The 17,329-nt window shown below is 40.6% G+C and overlaps 1 protein-coding gene across 1 annotated transcript in view; it reads right to left on the bottom strand.

The window, feature by feature from the left end:
- The window catches only part of IL1RAPL1 (interleukin 1 receptor accessory protein like 1), a 693,820-nt gene extending 684,308 nt beyond the window's left edge, over positions 1-9,512 (bottom strand). The window contains exon 1 of the mRNA XM_027688869.1: positions 9,154-9,512. The gene's annotated coding sequence lies outside the window, so the exon portion shown is untranslated. The remainder of the gene's footprint in view (positions 1-9,153) is intronic.
- Positions 9,513-17,329: the final 7,817 nt, after the last annotated feature.

Here is a 17,329-nt window from a genome sequence, read left to right as displayed (position 1 = left end):
GCCTTTGTAGCCACCAGCGCGCTTGTAACAAACGTGGGTAAAGCCCTCCTCAAATCTTCGTTCGCGAAGCCCAGCCATGATGATGATGACTTCATATATAATAAAATAGAAATATTAAACAAAGAGTTTATATTATAAATAGATGAAACACGTAAAAAGACAAGAAGACAGAAGGTGCTTACATCTTTCAGAGTCTAGAGACAGGACACTGAAGCATTGACACATTTAGTAAAGTTTTACAGGGAAGGAATATTTGGAACTAGTGAAAGGGACTGATTTCAGACACCAAAGAAATAAAAGACATACATTGTGTTAGCTAATATGAAAATTTTAAGCATTAAGTGATACTACCAATGGACACAATCAAGAAAAAACACTAATTAAGGAAGATCCCTTGTAACTGAACAGCCATAAACAGAGCTACAGTGTCTGTCCATTGAGCCATGTGATTGTCCTTTGACAGAATATACATTATGATATTTAATATATATTATACATTAATTTATATATAAAATACTGAAGAAGAAATATGAAGGAGGATAAGTTAAACTAACTACAGATTGAAAAATATCTCTAATTTGATTAATGAGCTCAGGATGTACCCTAATATTGCATATATTTTTAGTGATTGATTTTAAAGAGCTTTACAAGTTTCCCATCACAACAACTGAAAGCACCAGAGACCAAGGATGGTGTGGCAACCTTTTAAGAATCTAGACATTCCTTTCAATGAAGAAACAAAATATGAAGGTTGCATATCCTTAAATGATGGAAATTCATGAGACTGTTTATGATGTCAATAACATAGTGAAGCTTTATTGAATTCTGTTAAAGTTTACAAGTTTTTCTTTTTCTAATCAACGTTAACCTATTGAAGATAAGAAGCAGCATGAATTTTTTTTCACAGAAATTGACAAAAATTAGGAAATTAGATGATAAAGCTGAAGATTGATCCAACACCTAGTGAGTGCAGTGGGCTTCTTTCCATTTTCCTCAGTGGGTTTTGGGTCAAGACTTTAGCAATGAGGACTTAAACAGCAAAATTAGGCTGCCCAGTCAGCATTAATAACATCTTTATTAAGCAGTACCATAATTTCTGGGTTTGTAAAATGAACAGGTAATGAAGAACTATGGTTACAAGAACAAACAGTCCATCTAGTCAGACAGCAGACCTCCAAGGGAAGCCAGTAACAACTCCTTTGGAAGAAGCATTCTTTAACATTTCCAAAATCACAGACACATACATCCACTGACTACACTATAACTGGGGTACACAGGGTGATAACCTTCTAACTATCTGTTATACAGGCTGATAATCTTAACTAGGTATCCATTACAATGCAAAATTTTAAAATTTTGTTTTTAGCAAGCTATTCTATTCTACTAGAGCTGTTTCTTCAATGTATCCTTGCCAATAAGAGACAAAGGATTTAAATAAACTATGTAAAGGAGTGCTTTCCTTTACTTTTTCACAATTAAATTTTATTGGTCATCAGGAAAACAATACTTAAGAGAACAAAAACTATCTTTCAATAGCCTTCAGTATTTCCTACTGCATCACCTGTTCTCCCACATCATATCTTCCTCTTTTTTTCTGAATAAAACAAAACCTTCATCTCTTTCCTCACATAGGAATCTTTTCATGTGGAAAACTTTTCATTTTGCAGTCATTCTCTGGTCCTTTCTTCCTTCCTTAATAGCTTTCTGGATAACAAGTGACCATAGGCAGACCCATTATTCATACTGAATATGAGAGTCAACAGTCGTTAAATGTTATACAGAAAATACTAAAAAAAGCTTTACATTCCTTTTATAATATATATAGCTTTCTTCTGCTGTGAACTGAGCACTCTATTTGAACTTTTCCATTACAAGAGACAAGAGATTTTTGATAGTATCTCTTCTGTTGGAAAGGTATACAGGAAAGATTCAGATTGTATCTTCCAAAGTTTTATCATGTATACTTCTAAAGTTATAGATGATACCGTATAGCCCTAGTGGTGATCTTTGATAGTCCTTTCAAAGCAGGTTTCTGCTTTGGCATTCCAAAATAAATTTGTGTTGTCTTCAAATAAGTTACATTTATAGATCATTAAAAAATATATTGATATTAAATCGCCCCCCAAATCTAGCTACCGTCTCATGGCATGTTTGAATGATGCTTTGTTTCCTACATTTAGAATAAGAAATAGCTAGTGTACTTCCTCTTTATGGCTTGGTCTCAGTCTTTCTCTGTGTATGCAAGTGAGTAAATGCATAGGTATGCAAGCAAACACATATTTAAGCAACACGCATAAGCAGGTATATGTATTTGTACATGTGTACATGTACATAACTCTCCTCTAGTGACAAACTACAAAAATGATCCGTGAAAGTATACATTAAGCTATTAGAGAGCATCCAAAGGAGGGCCACAAGGATGGTGAAGGGCCTTGAGGGGAAGCCGTATGAGGAGCAGCTGAGGGTACTTGGTCTGTTCAGCCTGGAGAAGAGGAGACTGAGGGGAGATCTCACTGCAGTTACAACTTCCTTGTGAGGGGAAGAGGAGGGGCAGGCACCAATCTCTTCACTGTCATGACCGTTGACAGGACTCAAGCAAATGGTATGAAGGGGAGATTTAGATTGGATATCAGGAAAAAGTTTTTCACCCACAGGGTGGTTGGGCACTGGAACAGGCTCCCCAGGAAAGTGGTCACAGCACCAAGTGTGACAGAGTTCAAGAAGTGTTTGGACAATGCCCTCAGGCACATGGAGCGATTCTTAGGGCTGTCCTGTGCAGGGCCAGGAGCTGAACTTGATAGAACTGATGAGTCCCTTCCGACTTACATATTCTATGATTCTATGATTCTGTGATAACTAAATATGTATGTATGTGCAGAGAGAAGGGGCCAATCAGCAAACCTGATTTTGCATTGGTGTTAAGCACACCACCTTCAGCTACAGGACCCCCCAAAGAAATGTCTAGTAGAAAGTTCACAGGCCTTGTCTCTTTTGTATGAGATATTAAACAAAATAAATTGTGTATACTTAATGTGCAGATAGATTGATACACAAACACACATATTTCCATCACACGCAGAGCTTGCTGAAAAGGAAATGCCATGCATTTCTAGGTAGGTTATTCTAAAATGAGCAAAGGTAAGATTTCTGGGGGGAGGGGAGGGAAGTTTTAATGTGGGAGGAGACAGCCAGAAAGCATTAAAGAAAAGTCGAGGATGCAAAATGCCAAGGTGCTATATGGTAACAGCTGTGCTCTGCTGCCATCCTGAAATTCTGTGCACTGAACAGCAACCTGACAGACACGGCTAAAATTGTTGCCAGGGATCAGTGCCACACAAAAGCATCCTGGCCAAACACATTCCTGTGCAGACATTGTGGCTCCATCCCAAGGCTTCCACCACACCGACAGATCTTGGTGTAGGAATTATCCCTGAGGCGTATGATCTGAGCTCAGAGTCAAATCCAGCAAAGGTGCACTGTCAAACGTATGTAGGCAGGGACAATGTACATACAGGTCCCTTACACCATTAAGGCACAGCAATTCTCAGTCTGAGGCAACTGGTCTGGGAACCCAGACAGGTCATAGCAAGTTAAGCTCCCTCCTAACCTCACCAGCAGAAGCCTTTCCCTGCACATTACAATGGATGAATGCTATGACTTCATTTTCCTTGAAACAGTCTAAGCTTTTGGTTGGGATTGAGTAGAAATTGCTACTGACACTCCAAGCATACACATTACTAAGTGGAATAACTTAATAGAGGAACTGAGATATTGAGGTTTTATGTGGCAGTTGCACTAGCTTTTTAAGTGGTAGTCTTGTAAGAGCATTGTGACATTTTTGTTGAAAATTCTAAGGTTTATGCTTTGAGGAAAATTTGATTTGTGTAAATTATCAGTCTTTTCAGTCTTTTCAGCTAACAGAAGACATTCTTTCTCTCATATTCCTGCCACTAATTTATCATTTTATGGAGAAGGACCTCAAGTTACCTCAACCTCACAGTCTCATTGTGTGACTGGAAACAGGCATGAAAACAAAAAAGTGATGGCCCTTACACTGAAGAGTTTAAGGATTCTCAAAAAAAAAATAGAGCAGTGGGAGCTGGCAACTGCAATAACTTTAAGCATGTGGGTTTCACTAGTGAAGAACAGACAAGAGGAATATAGAAATATATTCCATCTCTGAAGAGAGAGTAGGTACTTCACATTGTCTGTATATTTTATACATTTTTCTGCCCCCTTTTTTAACCCATTCTGCTAGTCTCCATCTTCTTCCTTTTTTACAATGCTCTGTTCATTGTGGGGAGCTGTGAAGGATCAAAGAACAGAAAACTTCCTGATGCCACCAGCCATCCAATCTCCAAGTAGCACTACCCATTGTCTGCCTGCTGATTGTATAGACTTGTATAGATTGTACAGATCTTGTCAACACATGAGTTAGGTTTCTGTATTTCTTTTCAGAAGCTATGCTGAGAATTTCCTAAATTATTACCAAAAGTAAAAAAAATAAAATGGAAATAGTATCTCCTGCATTGGCAAAAATCTCAATGTTTTCATTTTCTCCCTTTCTCCTACTTCATTTCCAATTTAAAGAATCTTTGTAACTGCTGCAGTTGATGCTACAACCATTGAAGGATTACTGTACGTTTGTGTGCTGTTCTTATAAACATGAAATTTCTAAGAACATGAAGCAGTAAGACTGATACCCTTGGTTCATTTATTCAGACCTGGTTATTGAGGTATAAATAGTGTGCTGTATAACACCATGAAATGACCTAGGAGTGCCTATAACACACAGGTACAGTGAGACCTAGAAAAATGGAGTACTCAGTGTTAAAACAGAGAACCAGCACTACCTGATTTCCTTGCCCTGGTCCTACAGAGCTTTGGCAAATATCATAGGATTTTCCCTTTCTGCAGGATGGAGTTCCATATGTGACTACCTCAGGGGAATATGCAAAGCTGGAATATTAACATTAAAAACCCACAAGCTTTCATCTTCATTTTACCCTCCTTCCTCCCCGCCCCTCAAAAGAGCTTTCACCTAACTGTGCATTAATTTTAAGCTGTCATGGGTAGAATTCATTGCTGCATTTTATCTGGTTTTGTTTTAGGAGTATGAAAACAATATGAAAGTGCATAAAAAAATGACACATTAAATGATCCCCTGAGTCACTGTGGTCCATCACCTCATATTTAATTACATTTAAAAAAAAAAGAAGTATACACTTGAACTGATAGAGCATAATGGCTGCTTTGGTGCTGCTGTAGACATTCACATAAAGACTTAAAGAAATATATGAATTACTAACCTGACAGGCCATGACCGTAACCTAAAATAGCCATTATGGTCTCTACTGTGGGTTCTTCTTATTTCATGGACCCCTGACACAATGGATGGAAACAAGATAGAGGTTTATAATAGAAATGCTGACACAACCTTACCTATAGCTGTGCAAAGGTGTCTCTATAATTAAACTTTACAATTTCAGCACCACTAGATAAGTTGCTAGCTTTTAATGATATTAATCAGAGCTTGGATGTTTCAATTGCCATATATTATCACGTAGTGTGCACTATAAAAATATAAAGATTCCCAGCCGCTAAAGATCACAGCTGTTATGAAACACAGAAGTATATCCAAATGCTTCTCTGTAAGTGCAAATACACTGAAGGAAAACCTCAGTCAGTTATCCTTTTTTTTGTTTGTTTGTTTTCTAATACATGGGTTCAACATAATAGCCACAGAAAGTACTCTGAATACATTACAAGAACAGCACCGAATAGTAAAAAAGCTTCATTAAGATCTGCCCTGTATGTTTCAGATTTTCCTATCAGCAGTAAAACAAGTCTACTGTCTTCAGTGATAATGACAGTCAGAAGCCTGCTCTTTCAGAGGGAGGCACTGAGATTATTCTTCATGCACTGCTGTTTAAAAGCCAGCTCTCCAGCGACAGCAAGGAGTGGGTGGCAAAACTCTCACTGCTTTCAGTGGTCTGAGATTTGGAGCCTGGGAATGTTTTAGATAAATATTTCTCTTCACATTTTCTCTGCATTTGTCCGAGTGATTTACAGCTTTACTTCAGCAATGAAAGTTTCCTCTCAAAGAAGCGACATCTGGTGCAAACTGAACAGATATTGGATAGGAGCTGAAACCCTCTATTTTTACCGAGCAGGTATTGCTAACAACAACAATAAAATTAATCTATAAATAAAATTTAGTTTCTTACTATTCTCTATTATCCTGAATTTGCAAATCCTTGTATGCTGCATGGCACTTTACATGTACCATGTGATACATTCCCACACTGTCAATGCCTACTCTTTTACACCACCAGTTTTATAACACCTTCTGTAGACAAATGTGCTTTCCTTTAAGATGGGTGGTACAGATATGTAGCCTGTGTGTCACAAGGGGTCTTTTAAGGAATCAATAGAAAGAGCATGCCTGTAATTATGTGTGGCGGAACAGATATGCCATGGACATGTCTAAAAATCATAAGAGCTGTAGCAATGCATAGGAGTTGCCATAGTGTTATTCTGACCCCTGAAGGATGGAAACAGAGTTAACTTCACATTCTTTTTTTTTTCCAATTTACTCAGTATACTCTATGAATGTCAAACTCTAAACTACATTAGCAGGATTTATTAGTGCTTACCCAGACTTATCCTCCAGAAATATGAAAATAGTCATGAACTAATGGTGAACCAACTTTAAAATACTGATGTTTCCAGGGAAGCAGAGAAAATTATTTTTCAGGCTAGCTGTAGGGTAAAATTACCATGAGTTTGAAAGTGCATTAAATCTAGTAGGTATGTGAAGATCATGTTTATCAAGAGATGTAAAACTCACTCTGCTCTCACCTCTTCTTAACTGAAAAGTATTTTAGTGGCATTTTGTTAGAATGGATTCAGAGTGAAGTGGGGAAGGGCATAGGTCAGTGATGATAAGATCACTCATTTCAGCTGAGTTAAGATTTCATCAGGCTTACATTTTTCAGAAAATGCATCTGTTAGAGGTATGGGGCCTCAGCAGTGCCTTTGTGAGCTTATCTGTCTTCAAGGAGTGCTCTTCCTCCTCCTCCCCCTGAACAGATAGGAAAAGTGATTCAGGATTCTAAAACAGGTATTAAGGCATATCTTGATACTACTATCTTTGTGGACAATTTGCTAAAAAAGTCTATCAGAGTTAAACAGATGGGGCTCCTGTTACACCTTTGCTCTTCACCTCCTTACTTCTGAGATGCTTGAGATGTGCTAATGGACCACCTTTTAGTTTCCTGTAAATCTAACAGGTATATTAGACTGTTGTATCTGACAATACTTTTTCCTAAAGTCAGTCACGCTGTATTCTAACACGCTGAAGCAGCACCCTGCCAAAGCTGTGAGGCAGTCACTGCACACCCGGAGAGAGAGACAACGCTGTCTATGCTGGGCGCTCACACTCGGGGCGAAGCGGCACCAGCGCTGCCTTGAGCACTGGAAGAGGGGTCAGCAGAACGACGTGCTTGGAGGTAGGCGACGGCGAGGGGGGAGGAGGAGAATCAATTTTAATTTCGGCTTTGTTCCTCCTTCGCTTAGCTGTTGCCATGCACCGAAGTTCCAGGTTGCGGTGTGACCTTGCCGAGGAGCGCGCAGCCGGGGCTGCTCAATGGGACCATTGTGCAGCCTTGCAGGGGCTCTTCGGGAGCCCTCTCCCCGGGTGTGGCTGAACCAGCGCCTCAGCATCCTCCTCCTCCTCCTCCGTGAACTCCCTGTCCCGGGGAAACTCCGCCAGCAGCACGCTGATGCAAAAGGCAGCCTGCAAGAGGCAAACCCCTTGTCAGGAGCTGAGAAAGGATCTCCCCTCCTCTGCCCAGGTCTCCATCCCCCGCTGCCGGGAGCGCCACAAAGTTAACCCAAGTGATCGATACGCTATAGGAGCATATTATTCCACTATCGGCGACTGATGCCACTGATGTAATCAAGTTACATAATCGCCGTCTTTGCACAAACACATCCATCTTCCTACAGACAGATCTGCATATCTTCTTCCATCCATTATGCATGAACCCACCAGCAGTACATAAGGGTACATATTTTCACACACACCGTGTAACTTTAGCATTGCAGTGCATTGCACTGCACAACGTCATCACTATCGATTCCTTAACCTTCCCCCATTCCTTCTTATCAGAACTGATTTAGCGGAGAAAGATTACCTATGTGCATTGCTCGGATTCCTTTAAATCTTTAAAGGTTGAAGCGGTTCCCTTGCTCACTTCTGTTCCTAAGAAGATGATCTTTTCTTTCCTTTTTTTCCCCTGTCTCGCTTCACACCACAAGTAACAGGAATGAATTCCCACACAGTCCCTCAGCCAGATGCATGTATATACGAAATACCGAAGATAGCATCTCTGTTTGCACATCTTCCAACTCCCATACACGTGGTCTGAGCTTTCAGTAGGTAAGTTATTGGGTGAAAAAAATATTTTGTAAGAGCAGCTGGATGAGAGATTTTCAGGCTAGTGACATTTACGGTATTTCTCTACTATCAAGCTGAGGGGGGTTTTGTCCTTACTGTCCCTCAGTTAATAATTTCCTTGCAGGAACAGTTGCAATCCCAAATTACCAGTGGCATTTAACCCCTTTAGCACCAGTGCACTGTACCACGATCAATAAGGATCACCACCTTAAAGTTTAACAACTTGAAGAGCAGGATTTCTCTACCTCCATTGCAGCTATGAAATGCAGCAGAACGCTGCACAGAGTTGGAAACATTTATTTAACCAGCGGATGGGCTCCAAGCTCATATTAATTAGATTCCATCACGGAGAGCTTCTTCATTACCACATACCCTTTTCAGTCAAATACATTACAATAGAGAAGATTTTTAAAAAAATGAATAATAGGGAAAATGAAAGACTCCTTGCTTTTACAGTACTCCCTCAAATCCAGAGGGTGCATGAAGAAGGGAGGAGATTTTTAATTATTTTTTTTTTATTTATCGCAGAAAGCACTCACCAGAAGAACTACTGCAGTTATTCTACTTAACTACCAATAGCGACTGGAGCCCCCTCGCATCAGGGTAATGCAGCAATCCCGAAAGTGCCCATTTCAGTCACCCGCCACCAAGTTTAGCAATGCCGGGCTTTTGCCTGGATAAAATGACCTTACCCACAGGAGTCTCCCGAAATATCCCTCCGGTGCGATCAGTCAGCGAGGCGAGTGCCGGTCACCACACTGCGCACTCGGCCGGAGAAGCCCCGTGTTTACTCCTGGGGCTGAGCTGGCCGCGAGTGCCGCGGACGCGGCGCCCATCCATCCACCGCTGCCAGCTCCGCCGCGGGCGCAGGTAATTCCATATAGACTTCGGCGGCCCCCCCCCGCCCCCCCCCGAGTCGCCCCTTCCTTCCTAGTTCAGAAAGTGCCCGCGTCGCCGGCGGGAGGTACCATCCAGGTGCGGCTGGGGGGGGGAGGGGGGAAGGGGGCGGCCGGCCTGGGGGCCCCCGCGCCGCCCGCGGGCAGCTCCGCGCCCAGCGCGCCGCCGAGGGCCAGATCCCGGCTTCCCGCACAAGTATCCGGCGAGCGACGGTCCGGAGGGGTTTCCTGGTGCTGGGAAAGCGCTGCGGGGGGGGCCGGGGGGAGTGTGCTTGCCGGGTCCTAGCACTCGCACCACAGCGCAAAAAAAAAAAAAAAAACAACCAAAACCAAAAAACCCCCACACCACCAAAAAAAAAACGGGGGGGGGGGGGGGGGAGGGAGGTTTTGGGAGGGGGGGAATTCTCCAGACGTGGAAAAGAAGAAAGGAAAAAAAAAATTTTAGTTGTCCGCTTGCCCCGAACGATACTAATCCCCGGTGAAAATGACAAGTGATCAGCAAAGAAGAGGAGGTCTTGATTGATAACCACAATCCACCCAAAATATCCTCGGGAGCAGAGGAAGAGAGGGAGGGAGGGAGAGAGAGAGAGAGAGAGAGAGAGGCGAGAGAAACTGCAGTGCATAGACGATCCCTGTGTTCCTACGAGACGGGCTGGCTCGCTCGGCACAACGCGCCCTCCGCCGGGCCGGCAGGAAGGGGCCGGCACTGCCCCCCGATGGACAGCGCCGCACTCGCCGCTCCGCGACGGCTCCGGAGGAGGGATCGTACTGGGGGGAGCCGGGAGGGGAGGGCCCTTCGGAAGGGATCCTGGAGAAACTCCTGGGTGGTGGGGCCTCCCTCCCTCCGCCCCGGCGCCGCCCGCCTCCCGCGCCGCCTCTGCCCGCAGCGCTCCGCGCCCGCCCGGGACGGGGCTGGGGCAGGGCAGGGGCACGGGAGGATGAACGCGACACGCGCGGGGGTCACCCTTCTTCTCTTCTCCTCTTGTGCTTTATTTTATTTTTCTCCCCACCTTCCCCTCCGGTTTCCGAAGCGAAGTGTTTTAGGAGAGATGATACATTATCTATTCTTGGATTTTTATAAGGCAAACTGTGGGCCTCGCTGTTGCCATGGGATCTTCTTTGTGCGAACTCTCTGAACTGTGTGGGAACAGTTTTATTTCCTTCCCTTCAGATTTTTGTCGGGTTTTTTTCCCCCTTGTCTTCTGTAACTCTTCCGAAGATATGTATCAAAATGTAACTGCATTATTGCCAATTAAGATTAACAGCAGCTGCAAGGTGCATCTAATTAGGAATGTTAATTACTTCATGAAATAAATAGTCATTTGCAGATGTTTATTACACTAAACAAATGTTCTATAAAACATAACTCTCAAATTCTGACGCTCCCCCCAATAAATTTGATCCCATTTCTGCACAAAGGTGCAAGGAAGTAGGCACCCCTCTTCCATGGCATTAGTCTTGCAGGTGCACACTCACAGGGAAGAGAGACACAGAGTTGCCTGTTAGTAGGTACATGGTTGGGTCGGAGGCATTTTCTACTCTTACAACCTGTTGTATGGGGCGGGAGTGTGGAAAAGCAGGAAATATCTGTGCAATGTGAGATAAACAGATAAGTAACTGTACATATTTATGTCTATGTAAATGGCATTCTCCAAAACAGGGAGACAAAACGACCAGGCAACATTCAGTTACCTCTTAATCCATCGTGGCTTCCTTTTAGGGCCACAGAGAAGAATCCAAACTGCACCAGTTGTTAAACCCCCAATATCTTAACAAGAGGAGAGAGAAAAGAAAAAGCAGCACGTGGGAGAGTGTGATTTTATTACAGAACATGATAAAGGATTATCGATAGGCAGATAAAGTGCCATGCAGAGTCAGTTGGTTGCAGGAGAGGTGGGAGCTGTTGCAGAATTTGTGAAACTTGCTCACACCCCACCCCACCTCTCCCTATGATAATATAATGACATTCTTCATGTTGGACAAAAAATAGAAGAAACTAGAAATGAATGCAGCAACCAGTAGTCAAAATTCAGTGTTAAAACACAAAAATTAATGTGACTGGTTAAACCAGCCATTCAGGTACTACTATGATGAGTGATCCATATGCGTGGGCAATTAAAGAGGCATGAAAAACTTCATGGGATTCTCTTTGTGGATCAGTACAGGGCATTTTAAGTTAGCTAAATGACTCATACCATCTACTTTAGAGAGCTAGTTTGGGTGCTTGATTTAGACACCCAAGCATCCTAGCTGTTTGACAGAGTGAGAGGAAGGGAAAGAGAGAGGGGCTCCCAACTTTGATTCTCAACATTATCCTTTGAGAGAGCTGCTTTCTCACCATGGAGGTGCTACAACAGACTTGCAGCACAGGCACCTCCACTATGGGACTTCAAGAGTGTTCTTCGTGCCTGGACAGAGCAACAAATGCTTGAGGCTGTTCGTGCTCTGCAGTGGGCAGAGAGTAGGAAGGAGGTACTTGGGGCAAACACTAAGGCATATTTGCTTTCAGTTCCTGGTGCTTTACAGATTTCTCTTCCGCTGATAACCAAGTTATTTAATCTCTCTGTCCTTTTGTTCCTTCACTATGTAGTGTGAATTAACACTGTTCTTATGAATAAGGGTGCAGTGAAGATAAAAAGGCATTAATGTTTTTTAGGTGTTCTTATACAGCAGTCATGGGAACTATATAAATTCCCAGAGAAGCTGATTAAGGGTCTGGCAGGAGAAAGGGAAAATGAAAAAGGGTAGAAGCCAAAAGCTGTGAACAAAATACAAAGGAATTGCTAAAATGGCTGAAACTAGACTAATAACATAGAAAAGCTGTAGACCATTCACACGTGCAGAATACAAACCACCTGCATTTTTGAGTTAAATTTGTCCCTGGGTTAAAGAAACTGGATTCAGTTCATTTCTCAGTTATGGAATTGTTATGAATAGCAATGCAGTTGTATGAATGCAAGTATAAGAAGTTTTAGATTTAATTTTTTTCTCAGCCATATACCTAATCTCTAATTGGCTTCATCCTCACATTAATAACTAGGGTTTGTATAATACAGAAGGAGATCTCCTTTGTCCTCATCATGACTTGAGTGTTTTCAAGATATGTCACCAAAGAGAAAAGCAAAATCTTGTGGTGTTGTAAACATTGTTTTAATTCCATGACATTCAATGCATGCTGAATAGTTTAATATGAATGAGTAGTATATCTTGTACCTGTACTATGTGTGTGATCTTGAGGCATTATATCCCTTGAGATAAGGAAGAGGCACAAACCACATCTTCATCTATACTTCAGTAAGTGTCTTTAAAAGGATCATTGCATTTAATGTGTTTTAAGGAAAGTGAAACAGTGCAGTCAAAGTAAACTTTCTTTTCTAAAAGTAATACATATTTAAAATGAAAGGCCTGACAGAGCATGTAGCTCTGAAGAATGCTAACATCGTGCACAATGCTTTTTGTTAGTAAATCCATTCTACTTGAATGGGCACCAGCCAAGAGCTGATACCACCCCTTAGCTGCAAGGTATCCTTCAAAACCTCATAGCCTCATGCTTACCCTGCTGGCAAGTCTGTCCAGAAGGTCCAAAGACTGGCAGGTCTTTTGCCATCTACCTGTGGATTTAGGTAGTAAATAGTTTTCCGTTTGTGTATTTATTCCCCACTTTTTAACAAATGCTATGGAAGAAACAGATCAAGTACCACAGTAAAACATCAGCACTTGCACATTCTCTTCCTGAGTTTGCATATACAATAGAAGTATGACATGATATAATACTAACAGCATGCAAAACAAGCATAATTTTTTAGATTAAAAAAGTAATGAAATCAAAATTTCTGAAATATTCTTACACTAAAAATACCAAAAAGAAGCCCTGCTCCTGTAAAAATCTACATCTGAACCTCGTAACCCTGTAAACAGCATTCTCAATCCAATTACTAAACAGTTTCAGTAAAGAAAAAGGTCAGCATTTTATTTCTTTCTTTCTTTTCTTTTCCCTTTTTCAAAACACAATTTCATTGATTTTATTACAAAATGCTTCCCTTTTTGTCCACTTCTGACATGACTAAGTGGTCTGGAATGCTTCAGAGAGAACAAGGTAGAAGCTGAAATCTGCTGTGTGATTAACTTCTCTGTTGTCCTTGAATTCTTTTGTATATTTTAAATTTGTATATTTTATATTTTTAATTTTATACATTTTACTTTATATGTACTTATATTTCATTTATTTTGTGTGCTTTATATAATGTACGTTACATATTACATATTTTTATTCAGTCAAGACAAAAGTGTTCAAGAAAGCATATGTTTTAAAAAGAATAATCCCTAATTCTATGTCATGTGAAAATTTCAAAAGCAATTTCCTTTACAAAGGAGCCTGACTCTAAAGAGTACATGTCTAGTCATGGAATAATACTCATCTCATAACGAAGAGGTTTAATCACAAAAAGTCTTGTTTATAGTCTTAATTGCAGTTATGTTTTTCTTTTCCTGAACCACACATACCTTCTCATGAGTATAAGCACGCTGTACTCATTGCTGAGCTGTGTTGTCCCAAATGCCACAGTTTTACCATGCTTTTCTTGTTGGTACCATCCTTGTGTGACTAATTCAGCAGCTTTGTGCAGAGCATGTCAGACAGCTCAGGCTATTTGGTGCACAGCTCTGCCAGGGCCTTGCTGTCTCTCTGAGCAGCCCAGACAAGCCTTCCGTGTCGGGTAGTCATCAGTTGTAGGTGGCCTGAGCAAAGCACTACGGCACCTGTGGATGAAAAGTGACACTGCATGAAAGCTAAATGTCTTGTTACTACTTGAGTGGGAGGGTACTTTCATTCAGAAAGCCGTTCCTTCAACACATGCATTTCATTGATTCTTAATGTTTAAAGAAGATGGAATTATATATATAATATGTATATATATATATATACATACATATAAAAAATTATCTTTGTTGTCCTGCAACTTACTGTTTTAACCTAATTTAGCAAAGGATAATCTCAAGATAATTAAATGCTCATCTCTTACCCATTTTTAATTTTATAGAATAAATGGTTACTTGCTGTTCCCCTAGTCTCTCTAAATTAGAGTATCTCAAATAAAGATAATACCCATCCATAAGCTGCTTAGAACATATACCTCATCTATTTAATTAAACAGTTATCTATCACAAGATAGGAAATCTAAAATGGTAGGGTGCACTCATGCATTAAAAAAAATCTATATGTTTCAGTTAAGAGTTGCCTTTTTTTTTTCTTTCTTTCTTTTTCCCTAAAAGACTAACAGAAGGCAGTAATAGGGGATTATTTTCCTTTGAGGGTCTGTTTACTTTTAGAGTCTTCAGCAATATAAATCTCATCTAATTCCTATAAAGTCAATAGAAAGGCTCCTATTACTTCAAAAGATGTTACAGCAGATCTTGCACTACTCTTGTCCAATCAAAGATAATAAATTGGAGATTTTAAATATAAGTATTATTTGGAAAAAGAGTTACATAAGAATGATTGACCCAAGTTATCAGAGTAATCCCTCTCAGCCAGTGATGTGCCCCAACAGTGGCCAGAGCTGGAGCAGTAGGTGAAAAGGGCAGGGCTGGTGACAAGCAAAAACAATACTCATGTAATGCACCTCCTGAATTCTGACAGCTGGCAATTCAGGGGTTTTCACTTTTCATCATGAGAAAATGCCAATCATGAATATGAAAAGTGTTAGAAATTAAGAGACAGATGTGATCTGAACTGCAAAAATACCCCAACCAACCAACCAACCAACCAACCAACGAAAAAAAAAAACAAAACAAAACTAACCCTACTGGAAAAAGCAAGAGGACAAGCAAAACTTTGTTGAGTCATCCAGCTGCTTTGTGCAAAATTGGCTTTTAGTTTTCTATTAATGTTTTCTTTTTTTTTCATTCTAAAAATTGCCACAAGCTAGAAAATGTGCCAGGAGAGCAACTCCCATGGGCTGCTGCTCCGTCCTCACTGTGCTGCTCCCCTGCCTGGGATGCTACCCAGCACCTCCTTCCCAGCCCATTCTGGCCACTGAACCCTTCTGTCACTGAAAGGTTTTCTCAGGAGACAAGGGATTTTTCCAAGGCCTCCTACCCACCTGTAGGCAGGCCATGGCTGGCAGGGCAGGGCTGGGTGGCAGGGACTTTCCCCAGCAGCCCCATCCAATCCATCCAATGTGGATATTATACACAATTTTATAAATATCGTTGTTAGGCAGTTCTGGACATCTATCAGCACCTGCCCATCCTCACTCTGAGATGTGATATTGGGACTGTTTGCATGAACGGGGTTCAGGTGGTCATCATGTAATTAATGGGTGCGTAATACATATTTTGTTCCTTTGACTGCAGGGTCGTCTGTTGAAATGATCCCTTGCTGAAATGACTTCTGCAGCCTTGGTGCAGACAGACAAAATGTGAAGTCATGCAGGTCAGTGTAGTGATGGGACTGCCAGGAGCACTGTGGTAAGGTGTTCACTCAGATGCAGCTCCATATGAGAGAGTTCCCAAAGAAGTACAGCTACTTTCACCCTGAAGTACATGAAGTACTAAACTTTCATACATCAAAGAGTGTGACTGACAAAACCAAAATCAAATCCAGAAACTGCCTGTGTAGATGTAAACCACTTTGACAGGAACAAACTAAAATTTAACTGGTCTAATGTTCCTGAGTAAAAATATCCCTTGGAAAGTTATGAAGCAGAATAAGAGATTACTAAAATCAAAGCTGTGTGAATTTTCTACCTCACAGACCTCATGAGTCAATTACAATAAAACTATAAATGTCAGAATTCATTAACCTAGGAAATGTTTGTTTTTCAGTGTTGCTGATTTTGTCTCCCTCCTATACACATACATGTGCATACAGAGGCACTTGACTTTGTGCTTACCAATGAACCCAATTTAGCAGCTGCAAAGGTTTGTCCTAGTTACTAATATAAGTTGCTGGAATTATCTACAGTCAATATGTTTTGTAGCTTCAATTTGCTATTTGAATGACATGGGGAAATCTAAACTTCTACATGCAGGTACGGCCTGCATATGAGCAGAGAACTCGCAAGAAGAGAAGCAGCTCTTTACTTTTGAGCAGTGCACAAAACCAAGTTCAAGAGCCAATTATTTAAGTGCCACTGTATAATAATCACTGTGAAGTATTCAAATTCCTGAAGCCAATCTCCCTGGATCCCTCCAAAAAGATATCAAAACAACCTTACTTTCTCTTACTGAAGTATTAGTTTGCTGTAAAGAGGGGCAATACCTCAAAAACATGGAAGTTAACTAAAAAGAATTAAAATAAAATACACCTAAAAGGGTAAAAAATGTTAGGTGGTGCAAGGGATGCTGTCTAAAAACATAATGTTGCATCCTTGGTGAAAGAACCCATCAGATCTTTAAAAACAGGCTAGCTTGATTCTGAGATAAAGAAACCTTCTTTCTAATATGAAAATCATAGCCCAATAATTGGAAATTATATATAGTACATTAAATGTAAAGCTATAGCAACTCAGCCCTGACAAAAATGTTCAGAATCAGCCCACTAACAGCATACAGCATAGAGAAAAAATATTTTCAAACTCAATATGATGAATCTTGTCATCATTGGTAAGAGCAGACAATTCAGTAGGACGAGAATTAGTAGAAAAAGACACAATAGAGTAGTAACAAGTTGTAAAATATTCAATTTATAGTTAATATTTTTTTATTTTAGTATGTATGAGATGTTTTAACATTTAAGGGTGTTAAAAAATTATTGCTACCATTGTTTAAAATGTTTTTGGTTTCACAAAAATCTTCTAGTACTCATAAAGGAAACTATCAATATCACTATAAAACTTTTTCAAAAATGTCAGCTTAATGTTATATAATCTTCAAAAAACAATCAAAACATAAAGAAGGATTGGGACAAGAAATGAAAACAAAACTAAAAAGAAACATGATGCCACTGTATTAGTCCATAGTGAACTTTGTT

The sequence above is a fragment of the Neopelma chrysocephalum genome, unplaced genomic scaffold (assembly GCF_003984885.1).
Source record: "Neopelma chrysocephalum unplaced genomic scaffold, ASM398488v2 Primary Assembly neopelma1_76, whole genome shotgun sequence".
Classification (NCBI taxonomy): domain Eukaryota; kingdom Metazoa; phylum Chordata; class Aves; order Passeriformes; family Pipridae; genus Neopelma; species Neopelma chrysocephalum.
Note: the sequence above shows the minus strand (reverse complement) of the source record. Positions and strands in the feature narration are given on the sequence as shown.